The 19,527-nt window shown below is 38.9% G+C and overlaps 1 protein-coding gene and 1 non-coding gene across 4 annotated transcripts in view; one reads left to right on the top strand and one right to left on the bottom strand.

Moving 5' to 3' along the window:
* SGCG (sarcoglycan gamma) overlaps nucleotides 1-19,527 on the top strand; it is a 127,596-nt gene that overhangs the window by 10,448 nt on the left and 97,621 nt on the right. The window contains exons 1-2 of one of the 3 annotated variants that reach the window (XM_025462717.3): nucleotides 15,929-16,084; nucleotides 17,429-17,515. The exons of 1 other annotated variant lie outside the window; for it this stretch is intronic. The gene's annotated coding sequence lies outside the window, so the exon portion shown is untranslated. Of the gene's footprint in view, nucleotides 1-15,909; nucleotides 16,085-17,428; nucleotides 17,516-19,527 lie in introns of those variants that run through there. One more of the 3 variants, XM_025462716.3, reaches the window with a different exon arrangement.
* On the bottom strand, nucleotides 10,320-10,391 carry TRNAA-UGC (transfer RNA alanine (anticodon UGC)). The gene has a single exon. It is a non-coding gene; the product is annotated as a tRNA-Ala (tRNA).

Raw genomic sequence — 19,527 nt, 5'->3', positions numbered from 1 at the left:
GCTCCACTTTTCCCTCTCCCATCCCAATGGGAGCCATTCCAGACCTCCTCCGTCCTTTATCATCCTTGGCAGATGACCTCCCTCCTGTTCAGCTGAGACAATGAGGCTCTTAGGTCTGTACTGCCTCAACTTCCTGTTCTTCCCAACCCTAACCTTAACCATATGCACATCTATCCTTCCCTCTTTTAAGCTGCTTTCCCTGGGCCCTCCCCTCCTGCTTTCTCCTTCACCCTCTTCAGGCCATTACACTTTCATGACCCTCCTCACCACGGGCCCCTTCCTCTATTTATATATTAGCACAAGATTAGATATGTGTTTGAGGCCTACGTGAAAGAAAGACCTTTAGAGAGAGATGGTGGCTACATATACGACTGGTTTAATAAAGACAGAAAATTAATTATTACCAGCCTACCTATGAACTATTTAAAGCAATCTTCTCCTGTACCTATTCTGATATAGTTTTTGTTTAAAAATTTTAATCAACTTACTTCATTACAATGTCAAAAAAAATGGGTGGGGGAAATGATTTAAGACAGTTTTGGGGGATCCCTGGGTGGCTCAGTGGTTTAGCGCCTGCCTTTGGCCCAGGGTTTGATCCTGGGGTCCTGGGATCGAGTCCCATGTCGGGCTCCTTGCATGGAGCCTGCTTCTCCCTCTGCCTCTCTCTCTTTTCTCTCTCTCTCTCTCTCTCTCTGTATGTGTGTGTGTCTCATGAATAAATAAATAAATAAAATCTTTTAAAAAAAAGACAGTTTTTGAACGATGAAAGAATTTAAACAAAATGAATATTATAGCATTATCCTCAAATCAGTAAATATCAGTAAATACCTGATATTTCTTGGACTAAATTTTGAAGTACAAGTGTTGGTTTTTTAAAAAGAAACAAAACAATAGGGAATGAAAGGTAATATTTGTAAAAGGCTTGGGCAGGAGGGCAGTTTTAGGTTTACAACAGAATTGAGAAGGTATAGAGATTTCCCATACTCCTCCTGCCCCGCGACAGGTCAGCCTCCCCACTATCAACATCCCATCCTACAGTTGTTGAAGTTGACCACCCTACACTTACATAGTTTTATCACGCAAAGCTCATCGTCTACATAAGAGCTCACTTTTGATGCTGTACATTCTATAGGTTAGGACAAATCTGTAATGACCTGCATCCACCATGATAGCATCATACAGAGTAGTTTCACTGCCCTATAGGCTCCCTGTGTTCCACCTGGTCAGTCCTTTCTTACCACGGACTCCTGGTGAGCACTTACCTTTTTATTGCCTTCATAGTTTTGCCTTTTGCAGAATGTCAGAGAGTTGGAATCATGTAGCCCTGTCAGATTGGCTTTTTTTCACTTAGTAGGAGGCATATACATTTCCCCTATATCTTCTAATGGCTTGAGAGCTTATTTCTTCGTGTTGCTGAGTAATATTCCATTGTCTGGGTGTACCAGTTTGTTTATCCATTTACCATTGCCCAGGCTTGTGTAAAATCTTTTTAAATGCAAAAACTATTTGACTTCCTTTTCTAAGAACATTCCTAAAAGTATTTCTTTTCGTATGAGTCAAACTTTTTTTTATTATTTATGATGTGGGAAGAAAAAGACCTGGAATTACTTCCTCAGAGTGTACAATATAGTTTGCATCCAAATAAGTGTCTGTGTTCTATAAGTTTGTTTGCAAATATGATTATATTTTCTCAGAAATGTGTCATATATGTGTTAACACTGTAAGGAGCTTTGCAAATGTTTCTTTAAGCCTAATGTAGTTAAATAATAATGTTTCTTGTTGTGCAAAGCCTAAACATTGTTATCATTCCTGTGTTTCAGTTATTAAAACCAAAAATATATCAGAATATGTGATATTCAGGTTTGGCTCAAAGAGTAAGGACTCTTTCCTGGGCACATAAGTGGCATGAGTTTTCAATGACAGTTGCAGTAGAAAGAAACCAAGTGTGGTCCTGGGAGAGAAGGAGGATTCTGCACACCTCAGGGTGCAGGAAGATTCTACATATGTAGTGGTGACAAGCTCACAGCCACTTGGGGACATACTGACATGTGAGGCTGAGCAGGAGTTTTTACCAGCCATATCTATAAACCAGTAGTAGACTTTATGTTCATGTAGCATTGCCTAGATGTGAAAAGAGCTTAACTATTTCTTTCAAATAGACCAAAAGAAAAAAAATAGAAAGAAAATGTAAGAAAGAAAAGAAAAAGAAAATTCTCACTTTGGGGACCTAAAGCAATTACTTCGTTCTATTGAGTTGAAATGAACTGTCAAAAATGACTAAGCTTTCAGTTATACTCTGAGGCATAAAGGTGAACTGAACAGAATCATGTTCCAAAAGAGAGCACTCACATTGCCAGGGATTAAAAGTGGGATAAGATCTGTAGAGAAATCGGGAGTCCTAAAAGTCTGGCTTGAACCGAAACCACAAATTGTCTTCCGTTCTGTCCTTTGTGTAGGCTTTTGCTGAAACTGAATTTGCTATTTTCCTCTTCTTTGGTTATCTAAGATAGTGTGAAAGACCAAAATTCTTTCAGGAGTTAGGATCCACAGAAGGGAATGCATGGTGACTACCAGTAGTTTTCACAAGTAGCTAATGACCCCCTTAACCCTATGCTAAAGAAACATACTTCCACCTTGAAGATGATAATGTGAGGATAGTATTTACACAGCGCCTTCCTGAAATCATTCAAAAGCAGTAAGGCAAGAGAAAAACTTATTCAAATCCTATTTTAGGCAAAACTAAGAGACCACTAAAACCACAAAATTAGTGGAAAGTTGACCAAAAGAGTAGAGATTGAACAGGTATGTGTCTGAAAGAATAGCAAAGAGGCCGTCAGAGCTGCAGCCTCAGAAAACCCAGCACTGTGTGTTTCACAGGTAAAGTGTATGTGTTACGTGGTACAGTCTGCACGTCTCAGGTACAGTGGGAGGATGAGATGAATGAGCTGACAGCAGGGGATCTCTTGCACCAGGCTCAGTGCCAAGATGCAAAGGTGGGCAGATGAGGAGTCACACAGATCAGTCACGTGTCCAGAAGGCAGTCTGTCTGTTGAAGCTAAGCATAGGAGAGATCTTGTATTGTGAAGGAAAAGAAAAGTAAAAGAAAAGAAAAGCTTAAAAGTGAAGACTGGAAAAACACAGAAGCTCTGGTTCAGAGCAGAACACATCCCATCCTGGCACAGACCTCCTTCCTGAAAGTAGCTGATCCGATCGCAGAAAGGAGAAGGAGAGATGACGCTCTACGGAAAGGGATTGTTGGAAGAAATGAGCAGTATTTCACAGATAATGTCAGTGCTTTTCATGTATTTCTACATCTAGTATTTGGAATAAGGTCTTCTCTTAGAGTGGGCTACAAGCTACGTTGTTTTGCACCGTATCAACCTTGGCGACCCAGTAGAATTGCCTAGGGAACTTGACAAATACTGCTAGCCGGGCCTCTGTCATGCCAAATACATCAGAATTTCTGGAGAGGATCCTAGGCAGTGATATTATTTTATACATCTCCTGGTTGGTGTTAATGTGTGGCCACAGCTGAGAACCACTGCTCTTCATGCCTCTGTCTCTCTGGCCTTATCTGGCCTCTTCCATGTACCATGTTCCCACCCCTGGGCCTTGCTTGTGTAACTTAAACATAGATCATTGCTGCCCCAGGGCCATTACATGTGCCATCCCCTGCCTGTATCACACGTTGCTCTGGTCTCTTCATGATTGGTTCTTTCTCATTATTCAGGTCATCCCACAAAGCCCTGCCCTGACAATATATTTAAAATATTCTCCCCATCACCCTCTTTATTTTCTTAATATACTTGCCACTGTGAGAAATCTTGCTTATTGTTTTCTTATTGATTGGTTGTTTCCTCTCAACTAGAATATAAGCTCTAGGAAGGCAAGACCTCCTTTGCCCTGTGTATGCTGGTATCCTCAGCATCTAGAATAGTGTTTGGCACCCAGGTGGTGTTCATTGGATCAAAACAGCAGAAGTAGCCTCGGCAGGATCCTGGTAGCCTTTGTGTAAAGGTGATTCATATAAGATGAACCAACTCAGCATCTCAGAAAACAGTTTTAGGGAGAGTCCATCATTAATCCCATTAAGCAACCTCTATCTATAATAGGAAACATTTCCATACAGCTACCTAAAAAGGCATTGCCTTTCTTAGAAAATTATAAAGACAAGAACTAAGTTTCTCATTTATTCTAGCAAACATAAAAACAAATCAACAAAAGCAACTCATGTGTATGACAGAGATAATCCTTGATGAATATTATTTAAATAAATCATAAATGACAGACAACTGCTATTATCGTTCACTCCATTGTGCTATTATCATATTTTACCAAATCTGAAATGCTCATTTTTTACGTTTTAATAGCACTTAATTGGGATGCATATTACCATTAGTACCATATTATAGTTTAATTTGCAGAGGTACTCCTTTACTGGCATAAAAACAGTGGTGTTCTTAAAATCATCAGTCTTAGCTTTGATGGGATAATAGTATATGAGAAAGTCAGGGCTTTTTCATGAGGTTTCGTTGAGTCATAACTATGCATATAATATTTTTTTTGTAATTTAGAACTACCATCTTAAATTTTCCTTCTAGCCTTCTCTTACCAAATCAAGTTCTCTTTCTCAGTCCTCATCTTTGACCTCCCCAGAGCATATGATAACCCTGAATAGCCCCATCATTCATGTATGCCACCATAGAGGATATGGATTTCTGTAACCTCCAAGTTCTGTTTCAAAACTGATGCTAAGGGCAGCCCAGGTGGCTGAGAAGTTTGGTGTCTGCCTTTGGCCCAGAGCCTGATCCTGGAGACCTGGGATTGAGTCCCATGTCAGGCTCCCTGCATGGAGCCTGCTTCTCCCTCTGCCTGTCTCTCTCTCTCTCTCTCTCTCTCTCTCTCTGTCTCTCATGAATAAATAAATAAAATCTAAAAAAAAAAAAAATGATGCTAAGGAGTTTTTCAAGTTTCTGTTCACCACCTCTCTTCATTTTTTTGAAACTTGTGGTACTATCACCCCCTCAGTCTTCCACACCAGGAACTAAGTGAATTCCTATACCACTACCACCACCCACAAAACTTTTTTTAAAAAAAGGCAAGTTCTTTATTGCATTGGTTTGACTAAAACTTATGTTAGATTTTTATTTTGCAAATTATCAATACCAACTCTACAGTTGTGAATGGAAAAAAGACAATTTATTGGCTGATGTAAAGCACAAGATTAGAGCTGATTTAGGCATGCCTCAATTTATGGACTTGAAATTACCATGAATTTGACTTCGTCTCCCAGCTCCAACCTTTGCTGTGTTGTGTTGTTTTGTGTTCGTGGCTGCTCGCTAACCAGGCTTGAATCACAATCAAATTCAAATCAAGCAGAAAAGAAAATCTGTCTTGTCAGTCACTGAAACAAAAGTTGTGGGATTGCTCTGACTGAGACTGGTTGGCTTGGATAGAGTCATTTTAAAATAATCTCTGTGGCCGAGAGAATGCCATGCTCTGCTCAGCCTGGCCTAAGTCACTCAACCTGCCACTCAACGGGGAATGGTGTTGATCTGACTCGACCAAACATATGAACTAAAAACAAGGTAGGGGTGATTCCCCAAAAAGAAAAGCCAAGAGTTGTTATCAGAAGTGAAGTCAATGGATGTTAAGAAACAAAAAGCATGTACTCAAAAATTTTTTGGAACCAACATGTTCATTTTTGACATTTTTAAGTTTTAATCTCTCATTTTAAAATGAAAAAGTATTTGTCTCCTTTTAAAATATTAGTAAACAAATGGGATTTTTGTACTATAGTGGAGAAACCAGATTTTGTGGTATTGTGGAGATGCCAGATTTTCTTCTTGTTGCTGAAATTATATAGAATCTAATGCTTGATTATCAAACAGCTTTATTTCTTTCATCGTAAGTAATTGAACTGGATCATGCATAGGATGTGTTTAAGCCAACATCCCTCATTTTTCCCTTTAATTGTATTCTTCCTTTTCCATTTAAAAAAAAGGGGGGGTGGGCGGGGCAGCCCCGGTGGCTCAGCAGCTTAGCGCGGCCTTCAGCTCAGGGCCTGATCCTGGAGACCTGGGTTCGAGTCCCACGTCAGGCTCCCTGCATGGAATGGAACCTGCTTCTCTCTCTGCCTGTGTCTGTGCCTCTCTCTCTCTGTGTGTGTGTGTGTGTGTGTGTTTGTGTGTGTCTCATGAATAAATAAATTAAACCTTAAAAAAAAAAAGACTTTTTGATCATTTGCTAATGGGGGGTGCAAATACACACATTAGTGAAAATAATTTATATTAAGCTATGGAAAATTTCTGGCATGGCCAATGGCAATGGCTTTAAGCTAAGAAAGAAAACAGAAGTTTTGGGGAGAAGTGAGAGGGATGATTAAAATATGTTGAGTTTGCAACATGACTTTGAAATATCTACGCCATAAGTCTTTAAACACAAGGGATCCAAGCCAACTTCATTGTTACATCTCATCTCTCAAGGTCATTCTCTTCACCACCATCTTTTCTCCCAGGCCTCAGCATTGAATCTTGCTGTCAGCCCCATGACCTCATGACACAGCATTTGTGTTGTCATGATCCCTCTCACTTGTGAATGTGTCCCACTTACACATTTTCAGTGGAAAGAAGGTTTTTGAAATAGTAAGATTTTGAAGACTTTTCAGTAGCAGAGTGAAGGTCAGAGGTCAGAAGCACAGGGACGCTCAGGATGATATGAGCAAGGCAATGGTCAGAAGCAAGTCAGGTCCAGCTTCGTGGGATTTCCAGGGTCTTTACCTTTGAGACTGTAAAGTATCCCTGTGTGTATGTCAAGACTGTTAAACTGTGTATATCATATTAAGGCAAGTTGTTGTCAATTGATGTGGATTCAGACACCAGAAAACTAAATTGTAAGAAAAAAAATAATGTTTTGATTCTGTGAAAGTGCTATTGTGTAGTCTGCTTAGGAAAGTTAGTTACTAGCTGAGCATGTTAATAATTAGACATAACATCAAGTCAGAATGTTTTTTATCCTATTAGGTGTATCATTAAGTAAGCCAAAATATGTTTGTTGTAAAGATTTCATTTGTCATAATCTGTGATTCATGTATTTTACTTCATTTTGAAAAATTCACTCACAGCATTAAGAAATAATTGTAATAATAGCTACCATTTATATGTGTTTTACTATGTGCCAAGTGCCTTTTGTACATTATCTCATTTATTTTCCTAGCCTTAAGCAGGGAGTTGATATTATCCCCAACATTAATAGCAGAAAACAGACCATTAAGAAAATAACTAAGTTACCTGACATTACACAAGCTATTACTGATGAAAAGCTGATTTTAAAACTCAGGTGATGGGATCCCTGGGTGGCGCAGTGGTTTAGCGCCTGCCTTTGGCCCAGGGCGCGATCCTGGAGACCGAGGATCGAATCCCACGTCGGGCTCCCGGTGCATGGAGCCTGCTTCTCTCTCTGCCTGTGTCTCTGCCTCTCTCTCTCACTGTCTGCCTATCATAAATAAATAAAAAAAAAAAATTAAAACTCAGGTGATCCCAAAGCCTAGAATTTTGGGCCATTAGTTTATATTATTTTTAGGGAAAGAATAAGTAAGGGAGATTTTTAAATTGAATTAAATTAAAAATTTTAATTAACTCTATGTAGTTAATGGTTAATAAACCATGATCAGATTGCAGAATACAGGACATCAGCCAAGCTGTCAAGACATGATTTGGGGGGTTTAGGGAGCTGAACTAAAGTCATCAATACCATAAATGTTTCAAGGTTTTGGTTCACAGTCTCAAAACTTATTTGTGAACCAATAAAAAACAGAGCACTTAGGTGAGTGACCGGTACATATCTCAATATGTGTTGACTCATATACATTTACAAATTATGTTTACATACTATTATGTCAATACTGAATACATTTGAAACAGGCACAAATACTGGAAATTTCAAAAGGCTGAGGTAATGATGATTTCTGATGTTGGAGAATTAACTACCACTAGGTCTCTTCCAAACAGAATTAACTTTTCCTTTATGTCTTCCATAGCCTTTGGTTCATACCTAAACTGTTATGCTACACACACTATTAAGTAATTCTTTAGCTATCTTTCCTCTGAGCTGGAAGGAAAGCTATGTAAGGAAAGTAGAAATTGTGGTTTACTTGTTAAATTCATTCATTTAGCAGATATTTAATGAGTACCTAGAGACTAAGGAATTACAGGTATCAAGATTCAGACCCTGTTGTCAAACTTAATGATCAAATAAAGAATAAAGAGGACTTAGGGAAGTAAGTAAGCAGTGACATACTGGTCTGCAATGAATGCTGTGAGGACCACAGAGATATTTAGGAGGGTACCAGCCTTGCCAAAAAGAGGACATTAGAAGAGAGGAGTTAGGTAAGTCTAGGAACTAATATAGAGTAGCCCTTGCCATGTAGTAGTTCCTCAGAAGAGAAGTGTGGTTGTTAAATGCTGACTTTTTCTGAGTTAGAGAAGATTGAGAAAAATCACTTCTCTGTTTACTGCCCAGTTCTGAACCAACCGAGAGACAAAAGGATGAGGCAAGTGAAGATCTAAATGTCATTTTTGTTAGAAATAGAGCTGTTGGAGAATGTATTCTAGGTGCTCAGCAACAATGGACTTGCTGATATTACATTCCCTGCCAGGATTCACCCACTCCTTCGGCAGCTCTGGATGAACACAGGTCCTTCCTAGGGCCCAAAGGATCAGTATCAAACTGTACTCTCTGCTGGCATGAAGGTCCCTGAAGAGAGTGGAATTGTACCATACAGACCCACTTTCTTATTGTAACTCATCAATGAGAACAATTAATCCACCTTCCCTGGAAAGAAATGAGTAGAAGAAATGGAAAGAATAAGTGTTCCTTCGTATGTGACTATTCTCCCAAATTTCAATGTCTGACATGCTTTTCAATGTCCCTGGGCACAAATGTACCTATTCCACTATATGCAGATTTCCAATATTCTCTTTTTCAGTTCTGTTTTTTCCCCTCCAATTTATTTTAGATCATGTATCTTACTTTTCATAAATCCTACCATCACTTCTTCTGTAGTTTTTGGTCAGAAATTTCTTATCAGAGTAAAGAGATTTTAAGAACATTCATGAACTCTAACTCAAGTAGTCTTACTTGATGATTACTTTTCAATAAGAAGAAATACACTTACATTTTATAAATGGATGCTACTTTCTCTTTGATGGAATCAGATATATGAAATGCCAGATGAATGGAACAGGAAATAAACTAGAGCGAATACTAATTTTACCAAAAGATATAACAGGTGCCTTTAAATGGTAATGTACCTTACTCGATATAAGCTAGAAATGCAAATCAGACTAGAATCACACTTCTCTGTGGGAACTCTTAATAATAGATGCCCAATGGACCAAGGATTTCAAAGTTTAGTCTGAAATTATTTCAACCCAGAATTTTATACTAAATTTAACTATTAACCAGTTTTGGAGCAGAATAGTACATTTTTGGACATAAAGGTACTCAGTCTACTTCCCAAACACCACTTCTGAATGATTATTTGAGTGTGTAAGTCCATCTAAGCAAGGGGGTATATGAGGAGAGGACATGAGATCTGAGTCAAGGAAGCTTTACTCAGCTCAGGGAAGACAGCAGCTGTGTGGGAAACTGGCTCGACAAGACAGTCTGGCACGTGGAGGGGAAGCCTGGATTACAGGATGCTGAAGAAAAATGCAATCCTATACAATAGATATTATTATCAGAAATTCAGCAGAAGTTTGATGATGTAGTAGAGGTAGAGAATGCAAGAGACAGAAAGAGCATTAGAAAGTAAGGGAGCTCGAGGTGAAAGACCTCCAAGAAAACCATGATATAAACTACTTAAATTAGAAAAGAACAGTGGATTTTAAGAAGAAAAATGACATTGATTCCAAGTATTAGATTAAAGCAATAAAAACTGAGAGACAACTAGGATAAGCTGAGGAAAGCAAATTTAGCAAAATTTCTTATTTTACAACAACAAAAATGGTATTCAGAAACTCCAACAACAAAAACTCTCTGGGAAAGACACAATGTCAGTACGCAGCAATTAAACTAATTGGAAGAATATTTTATTTTTTTAAACATTTTATCTATTTATTTGAGAGAGAGACAGAGAACAGTGGGAGGGGCCGAGAGAGAGAGAAGCAGACTCCCTATTTAGCAGGAAGCCTGATGCGGGGCTCGATCCCAAGACCCGAAGATCATGACCTGAGCCAAAGGCAGAGACTTAACTGACTGAGCCACTCAGGTGCCCCAATAAGAAATGAGTTGAAAGTCCTGTTCCAGGCTTCTGGAAGTGGAGATGCCGGGGATCGAACCCGGGGCCTCATACATGCAAAGCATGTGCTCTACCACTGAGCTACATCCCCATTGCAGGAATAGTTTGAAAAGAAGATTTTATTCAAACTGATAATAGAACCATTGAGGAGCATTGGTGTTTGTCTTTGAAAGAGAATATCATTAGATAGTTTGGTGGCTAGTTGTAAAACAGTGAACACTGTGTATTGCATTGTTTTTTAAATTGACCTGATCAAATCACAGGAGATACAGGATCCCTGGGTCGCTCAGCGGTTTAGCGCCATCAGCCCAGATCCTGGAGTCCTGGGATTGAGTCCCACTCGGGCTCCCTGCATGGAGCCTGCTTCTCCCTCAGCCTGTGTCTCTGCCTCTCTCTCCCTCTCTGTGTCTCTCATGAATGAATAAATAAAAAATCCTAAAAAAATTTTTTTTTAAAGATTATAGTTTCAAAGTGGAATGTAAATATTACCCCTTTGAGCATGTACAGCAAGTAAAGGGAAAGGACAGAGGGTTGGAGATAAGAGTGGCAGGCACTGGGGTGCCTGGGTGGCTCAGTCAGTTCAGTGTCGGACTCTTGATTTTGGCTCAGGTTATGATCTTGGGGTTGTGAGATCGAGCCCTGTGTCAGGTTCCATACTGGGTTTGGAGCTTGCTTAAGATTCTCTCTCTAAAAAAAAAAAAAAAGATTCTCTCTCTGCCCTTCCCTACCTCTTCTCCTCCCACGTCTCCATAAAAGAGTGGCAGGCACTGTGGGCACAGGCAGTGAGACATTTGGAATGCTAATGTCCTCCATTGGGCAGCAGAAGAACCAAGGGGTAATCTGCCATTATGGAACGAGAAATGATTTTTTTTTTTAAGAAATGATTACTTAAGTTCATTGTTTGAATTTGCAGAGGTGACCACAGGAGAAACAAACACTTGATAAAAGCACATCAGAAAAAGGAGACAAGGGCTACTGGGTAGTAATGTAATAATGTACATGAAGTAAGTCAGTAGATTAGGTCGAAAGTTCATAAACCCAGATTGAGCAATGAAAGGTTATGTAAAGGTCAGAGGCAGGTATGAGAAGGAATATCTAAGCAGTGATCTCTGACCAGTGGAAGTGGAGATGGGATAGGAGAAGCAGGAAACAGCAGAGTTTTTATTACAAGCCCTTCTGATCAATTTCCCCTTCTGTGTGTGCAAATCCAGCTTTGGTCTTTACTTGTAGTGCATTTCCTAGGATTCTGATGTGTGCACACCACACTTCTATTCACTGTCCAACCTGAGAATCACTGCTCAAGTCTGCACCTAATGGAGTTGCAGTACCTGTCCCCTCTCAGTTATGCAAGTCATGTGTCCATGGAATAAGGCTTTAAAAATATGATGATCCGGGGACCTGAGTGGCTCAGTCAGTTAGGCATCTGACTCTTGATTTCAGCTCAGGTCGGGATCTCAGGGTGGTGGATCGAGCCCCAGGTTGTTCCCCAAGTTGGGGAAGATCTGCCTGGGATCCCTCGCCCTCTCCCTCTGTCCATCACTCCTCACAATGCTCTCTGTAAGATAAATAAAGCTTTAAAAAAATATGATGACCCAATGCAGTGATTGCCAAAGGATAACCTTAGAAATTTCAGGTAGTCCATTTCCTCTTCTGAAATGTAAGAGTTTTCTTTTTTTTAAGTCTTTCTTACCTCTTGTTTTTTTCCATATCCCACTGTTTTCTTTCTGTCGTCCCTGACAACAGTGAATTAATCTTTTGCCCTAAATAGTAACTCCAAACTTCCCCTGAAGTACCACAAGATGCCACAAAATACCTACTTTCAGATCAATTTAAATTTTTATTAGTATGGCAACTCCAAATTATCTTTCTGAATACGTACACTTGGATGATTTCTATTGAAAAGTAATCAGAAAATTTAGGTGAGAAGCATCCAGGTGATTACGTTAATTACATTCTGGATTTAAACTTGTGTTTTCACTTGGGTGTGGAATCATTTCATTTTGCTTATGTGAAAGATCTATGGCCATCTCTCTTGAGGAAGTTGCAGCTTTGATTGGAGGGGCAGATCATGGATGTGGAATTTTGATGCTTGAAAGTTTATCTCTTACAAAATAATTTAATTTGATTTCATATTTCATTTGCCCTGAAAGTTAATACTTTTATTACTGTTATACTGACCTCTTCTGGAAAAGTCTTATAATGTCATCCTGATTATATGTTAGCTTTTTTTTGTTATTGTGCACTGGAGAATGGATATTAGAAAACACCAAGTTTGAGCAGCCCGGGTGGCTCAGCAGTTTAACGCCACCTTCAGCCCAGGGCCTGATTCTGGAGACCTGGGATCGAGTCCCACGTCGAGCTCCCTGCAGGGAGCCTGCTTCTCCCTCGGCCTGTGTCTCTGCCTCTCTCTCTCTCTCTCTCTCTCTCTCTCTCTCTCTCTCTCTGTCTGTCATGAATAGATAAATCTTAAAACAAAACAAAAACATCAAGTTTGGTGTAACTCTTCAGAGTTCGATTGAGGGCTCACTGTATGCAGGTGCTGAGCAAGGGGTTCATAGTCTACCAGCGAGAACATGAATATAAAGCAATGATGGCGATGTAAATACAAATAACTATTAAGTTTATAAACACAGATAGGAAGCTGATGGTGACATATGAACAGACTTTTGAAAGTTAAATAGTAGTTAGAAAGAAAAGGATGGGAGGTAGTCAGATTTAGCCGGCATCCAAAGGCGTGTAGTTTCTTCCAGAACCTAAAGCAGGAGACAAGGGAGACAGAGCTCAGTCATAAAGGTGTGTGTGCCCTGTCAAGAATGTGGCACTCCATCCTGAAGGCTCACTGAGGAGCTTTAAGCTGGGGAGTGATATGGAGAGAGTGACCTGTTCTCAGCATTTCTCGGGCAATCCCAGGAGTCAAAAATGGAACTTGGCAGAACCTGGCAGCAGAGCAGCAGCTGCTGGCAGCAGCCCTAGGTGAGACCTGATGGAGAGCCCCACAGTCAGATGGGGACCTGGAGAGAAGAGAGCAGGCACAGAAGGAGATTCTGGGGCTTAGTGACTGGGGGGCTGGTGAGTGAGGGATGTTCCCCAATCATCTCCTTTGTGGAGGATAGAGTCTTATACTGAGGAAGGAAGGATGGACGAAAGAGCAGCTTTGGGGAGATGATGAGTTTAGTATTGGAGGAAAGCTTGAGGTGGTTTGGGGGGATTTCATCATAGCAACTCACATCTACGGTTAATATCCAAAGTCACGGGAACTATTAAAAATGGGGCTACTGTACATTGATCATCTGCACCTGGGCCCCTAACATGGTCTGGTATACTTCACTAGTCAATGTACTCCCCAGCTCTTCATGGCTCCTCTAGTCTTTTCAGACTTTGAACTGTCTCATCCCCCATCATCCCCTATATCCTGTCTTTGCAGGCAAACCTTACTTCCCACTTCATAACAAAAATGCAAATAATTAGCCCAAAAAGAACCAAATCTCTATCAGAAATTCCTTGTTTTCACTAGATCTAAAAGTGGTCCCCCCAACCCAGCATCTTAGGCAGCAGGACTGTCTGTACCCAGGCAGAAGAAGTGAGGTAGGAGGGCAGGATTGCTGATGTCAGGAGGGAGGATAAAGGTGAATCCTAGAAGGATTCTATAGTTATGTAAGACCATGCTTAACAGAAGAGCCTAGACTTCCTTTTTTTTTTTTAATTGAAGTATAGTTGACACACAATCTTACGTTAGTTTTAGGTGTACAACATAGTGATTCAACAGTTGTATACATGACACAGTGCTCGCCAAAATAAGCGTAGTCACCATCTGTCACCATACAACATTATTACAATATTACTGACTACATTCCCTATGCTGTGCTTTTCATCTCCATGACTTAGATTTGACGGGAAGTTTGCACTTCTTAATCCCCTGTACCTCTTTCACCCATTTCCCCTACTCTTGCCTCTGGTGACCACATTTGTTCTCTGTAGGTATGATTCTGTTTCTCTTTGTTTGCTTGCCATGACCAAACCAGCTCTGTAACCTCTAATGAGCCATTCTACAGCCAGTGATGTTAGATGTTAGACTAGGTTTCCTTTAAGGTTTCAAATAACTTTAAAATGTTATGATTGCACCGAAAACATATGAGATGTGTATATGTGGGTTCAGCTTCTAAGCTGAAGCTAGACCTACATTCAAAGCTTTGAAGATTTTGTTTCAATAATTGCAACTATTCTATAAAATGAAAGATTTTTTTTTCTCTAAGCCCTCCTCCTGAAAGACTGAAAAGGTTGGTTGTATTAAGTGAATGGAGATCAAATCCATAACTTGACTAACATTTTTACAAAGCAGTCCACAAAACATTGAAAAGTTAATCACTATAAAAACCAATTTACTGATTGATGAAAAGGTCCCACAATATGTAACCTTTAAATGTGACATTAAAAAATAAGAATATTGAGTTAGGAGTTTCAAATTTTTACTTTTCAGACACATACTGATACAAACATACATCTCATATTATCATTTTAAGTATTATATATTTTTATATATGTGTGTGATAGTTGTGCTGTAATTTTATGTCGAACTAAATTGCTGAGTTAGAGAAAATAGTAATGAGGAGAGAGTTCATGAAAGATTTCTTAAGTATTATAAATAAATGTGTGATTAGTTGAAGCTGTATCAGCTTTTAATTTAAGGCCTGCAGCTGTTAGTATAAGAAGCATCAAATGTCAAAAGAAGTTAGAGTTATGAATAAACAGAATAAGAGAAAAAGTCTCCTGAGAAGAAAATAAAATAAATATCAAGTATATGGATTATCACTACACTCCTTCTCCTATTCAAAGTTTGGTGCTAAAATATAAATTTCAAATATTTAATTTAATCTGTGTTAATCCATGCTGCTCACCAGGCTACACAAAAATAATGCAAAATAGAAGATTATTTAAAAGCCTGATATTTGTTTCCTTTACATCTTATAAAATCAAGTAATCTAAGTGTTATTCTTTTTAAATAAAGATAAAACATCAAGATTGCATTGTTACATTCACATACCTTGTTAAAAATAATATAAATGTAGTTTACTGGAAAAGAACTGTCGTAATTTTAACATGCAGAATTTATTTACCTTCTCTTTATTCTCTTTATTAGGAGGTTCATTTCTTAAGGTTTTCTTCTCAAATATTAAAGTTTTTCACTTAAGAGGCTTACAGAAAGTGATTTTTAAGGAGTGACTTTTACATGATAATATGCATTTCACTTGAATGAGAATATTATTCTCATATCCATTTAATACAAATAAAGTCCTGAGTTCTAACTGTTGCATGTTAATTTGTAATGATTTCTATGAAATTTTGTCAACATTAGATTCTACTGGAAATGAGTCTGTTTTTTTGCTCTTCATTTAAGGTAAAGTTTATTTTAGAAAGTTATAATTACATAAGACTATCATGATTCAGGATTTAAATGTTGGTTTTGTAAGAATTTTATGGGTTTTTTTTTTTTTTTTTTTTTTTGGCCCACTTAGAGCTGTGTCCTGGAATTGGTGCCCAAACAATTTTAAGTGTGGTATGAGCTGTTTATGTCACTGAGTAAAATTAGATACGCCTGTTGCTAATAGGAGGGATGAAACATGAGACAAGGCCAAACACGTGAGAGCCTTCTCTTGCAGGCATAGTCCTGAAACCTCAAATCCTTCACTCATTCTGCAAATAAGGGGAAAGTTTGAGACATTTTGTCTCTGAAAGAGCTGGAGTTGATTGTAGCTACTTTTCCAGTGGGCTTTTTATACATCTAAGGTAAGTTATCAGTTTTAACTTGGATTTTATGTCATTAACAATAATAAGTACAAGATTTCTTGGTGTTTTTCTCTTTGTAGGTGACATAAATTTCTTTTAAGATGTTGAGTACATTTCTCTCAAAATGATTATGATTATGTATAAGAATCAATAAAATTTAGTATGGCTTCTCATTTCCACTCCTTTAAGTTACTCTACTAGTATGCTATGTATTTTTCACATGATTTGTATTTCAAATGTTTTTAATTTGTAGAATGACATGATAGCAGATCTATGTTATCAGGTATTAAGGTGTATACTATAGTTAATCTAGATAAAATATAATCTTTAAGATTACCTGTTCTAGTTCTACTCTTAAACTTTTGTGGTAGAACTACATTTGCTTCACATTTTGTCCATAGTTCTGTTACAAACATCAAAAAAATAGATTAAAATTAATGAGAGCAAGAGTCTAAGTCGTTTGAAAAATTGGGAGTAAGCAAAACAAGAGCAAATTACCAACTTCAGTTCCCAACTATTCTCAGAGTGAAAAAAAGGAAAGAATAGTTCTCTCCTAAAATCTGGAAACAAAGTGTTACTCAAAATCCAGATCAAAAAGTAAATACAGAGGAAAAGTTAAACATATGCCAACACTTAGGCCTACTAAAGTTGTCAGCTTGCTCTTTGTGCTCCCTAGGTTAATAAGGAGCAATTGGAAAAACAAGTTTAGAGGGAGGCACAGAAAAAGATAATAAGGGAAAAAAGAGCTCAACTGGCTGAAAGATTTGCCAGCACGATGGAGTAACTCACTAGTACAAAATGTACTGTGTTTTTACTTATTTCCTTGGAAACATTTTGTAGAAATAGGTACAAAGAGGCACACTCAGTTTCGAGACTAACGGTTCAAGTTGGTATTCATCTTATAGGTTCTAGAATTTATCTAAAGTTTTCCTTCAAAGCCAAATGAAAAGTAGTATTTCAGCATATTTAAATGTCAAATTCCAAAGACTGACAAATCCAAGTTTCCAAAAGAGGCTGGCTAAGCTTGCAGTTGCAGGTGCCAAGGGCAGGCCACCCTGAAATGTAAAAGTCACTTAAACAGCTAGTGAAGAAACAGTCTGAACCCCCAACTTCCCACATTTGTTTCCCAAAAGCAAGAAATCAATCTCCCTCCCGTGTGAAAGGTGTCCTCCTTCTAGCAGGAGATACAGAGACCTCCTTATCACCAGGGGTAATATACTCAAGTCTATATAAATCCTTGTTACTTTTTACTAATTTACTCCCCCAGCCCAAATTCTGTTTAGAATTCCTTACTAACAGAAGCTCCCAAAGTTAAGTTTTCTTTGTCTTCTAAATTCCTCACAGATTTATGGTCCCTTTCTCCAAAAAGTGTAAAAACTGCCTGCCTGGGTTGTTTCTTTAGGTCTCCACCTCATCATTGGGCCTCCTTGTGTAAGTAGTAAACCTTGGGTTTTGTTTTGTTAATCTGCCTTGTGTCAATTTAATTCTTAAACCACCTGGAAGACCTTAAAAGGTAGAAGGAAAAATGTTTCCTCCCCTACACAGTTAAAGTGCCGAAAATAAAATGGCACCATGTCATTCTTTAAAATACACACCCACTGCATTGCTGTTGACTATGAAAATCAAGGAGTAATTAATTGTAAATTATGAATGAGTGCCCATTTAGTTTAATTATGCATATTTTGTAGGACCTGTGGTTCTTCTTTTCCTCCCTCTTCTACTTGGCTTCTCACAGGCCCTTGCGGCTTCCCAAATGAGCCCAGACCCTGTAAGTCCATAATTGGCATGGTTTCCTCATGGGAGCAAACAAACTACATTCCTGAGTGTGATTCTGCTACTTGTCCATTCCTCAGAACCTGCTTCTACCCCTCTGTCCTTCTCTCTCCCTTTTCTTCTCAGTGTAAGTACCATTCTCCTATCTTTGAGTTTCTCTGGACCTACTGCAAGCCCAGATTATTTCCATGTTGCCCCCGTGAGTGTTGTAGAATGCCTCATCCATTGGACTTGCCATTTCTGACTGCAGCTTCATTTTCAATTTTATATGTGATTATGCCTTAGCACAATTTATGAGAAAATTGATACAGAGTATTTAGTAATTTGTGGATGTGCAAAAGTCTCAAGACTTCTCTGAAAATCCCTCAAAATATCAAAGTCTACTTGACGCGAGTATGACTTGACGCTGGTGTGCAGCACCAAAATGAGCTGGGGATTGCAGGAGGGTTCGCTTATGCCCAAAGGATTTATGCTTCATCCATAAGCGGTGGGGTGCCATTTGAGCATTTACAACAGAAAAGCAGCAGGGACAGATTTATTCTTTGGGATGCTCACTCTGGTTGCCATGGAGAATGGATTGGGGGCATGGGAGAGGGAGAGAGGAGGAGTTCTGGAAAAGTCCAAAGACAGCTTCTGCTAAGGACTGAGGAATGAAGGGAGAGGCAGCAGGAAGAAGTCATTGCCTTTCAGATGGATATCTTAAAACCTAGCCTCACCTTTGCGACTATTTCAACTCTTTTGAACATTCTCAATTAGTTTTATTTGTGAAACATCCCTGAAAAGCATACTATCAATGAAGAGGCAGTGATTACAAGTTCAGCGGAGTCCAAGTGCCACTTTCTAGCTGTATGACCTTGCTTGTGTGAATTGCTTAATTACCCTCTCACCTCCGTTTCTTCATTTGTAAAAATAGGGATTATCACACTTTCTACCTCTTAACGTTATGATGAGTATCAAATTCAGTTCATACAAAACATACAGAAAGTGTCTGACTTCTTGGTAAACAGTAACTGTCCTTTTCTTCCTCCTGCCCCCATCTCTTCTCACCATCACCACCAATAACGGGGTAACACATAATCTCGAATTCTCAACCCCACTGTCAGGGAAGTCAGAGAGGAACCTCAGAATAGTGAGTGATCAGTGATTCTAACCTTCTTCTGGACTCCCAACACCATGTGAGCCCTATATAGAAGATACCAGGCTGGGATCCCTGGGTGGCGCAGTGGTTTGGCGCCTGCCTTTGGCCCAGGGCATGATCCTGGAGACCCGGGATCGAATCCCACATCAGGCTCCCGGTGCATGGAGCCTGCTTCTCCCTCTGCCTCTCTCTCTCTCTCTCTCTCTGTGTGTGTGACTATCATAAATAAATAAAAATTAAAAAAAATAAAAAAAAAAAAAAGAAGATACCAGGCTTAGACTCTTTTTGCCCCAGTGGGGAATGTTCTCCACATTTGGTCAAGGCTGCTGAGGAGGAAATACTCCTTCCAGAACACAAATAGAAAACACACAAATAGTATCCTCCCTGATACTCTCACTAATTTACTGGAAATCCTGGGTGCCTTTAGTAGTTCTGAAGGAAAAAAAACTCAACTGACTGCTGGGATTCCTATGAACATTTTCCTTTCATAAAATATGTTAGATCTATCTTAATGAAAATTTTATATACAATA

The sequence above is a fragment of the Canis lupus genome, chromosome 25, assembly GCF_003254725.2.
Source record: "Canis lupus dingo isolate Sandy chromosome 25, ASM325472v2, whole genome shotgun sequence".
NCBI classification, from domain to species: domain Eukaryota; kingdom Metazoa; phylum Chordata; class Mammalia; order Carnivora; family Canidae; genus Canis; species Canis lupus.
The sequence above is the reverse complement of the archived record's forward strand: the minus strand, read 5'-3'. Positions and strand labels throughout refer to the sequence as shown.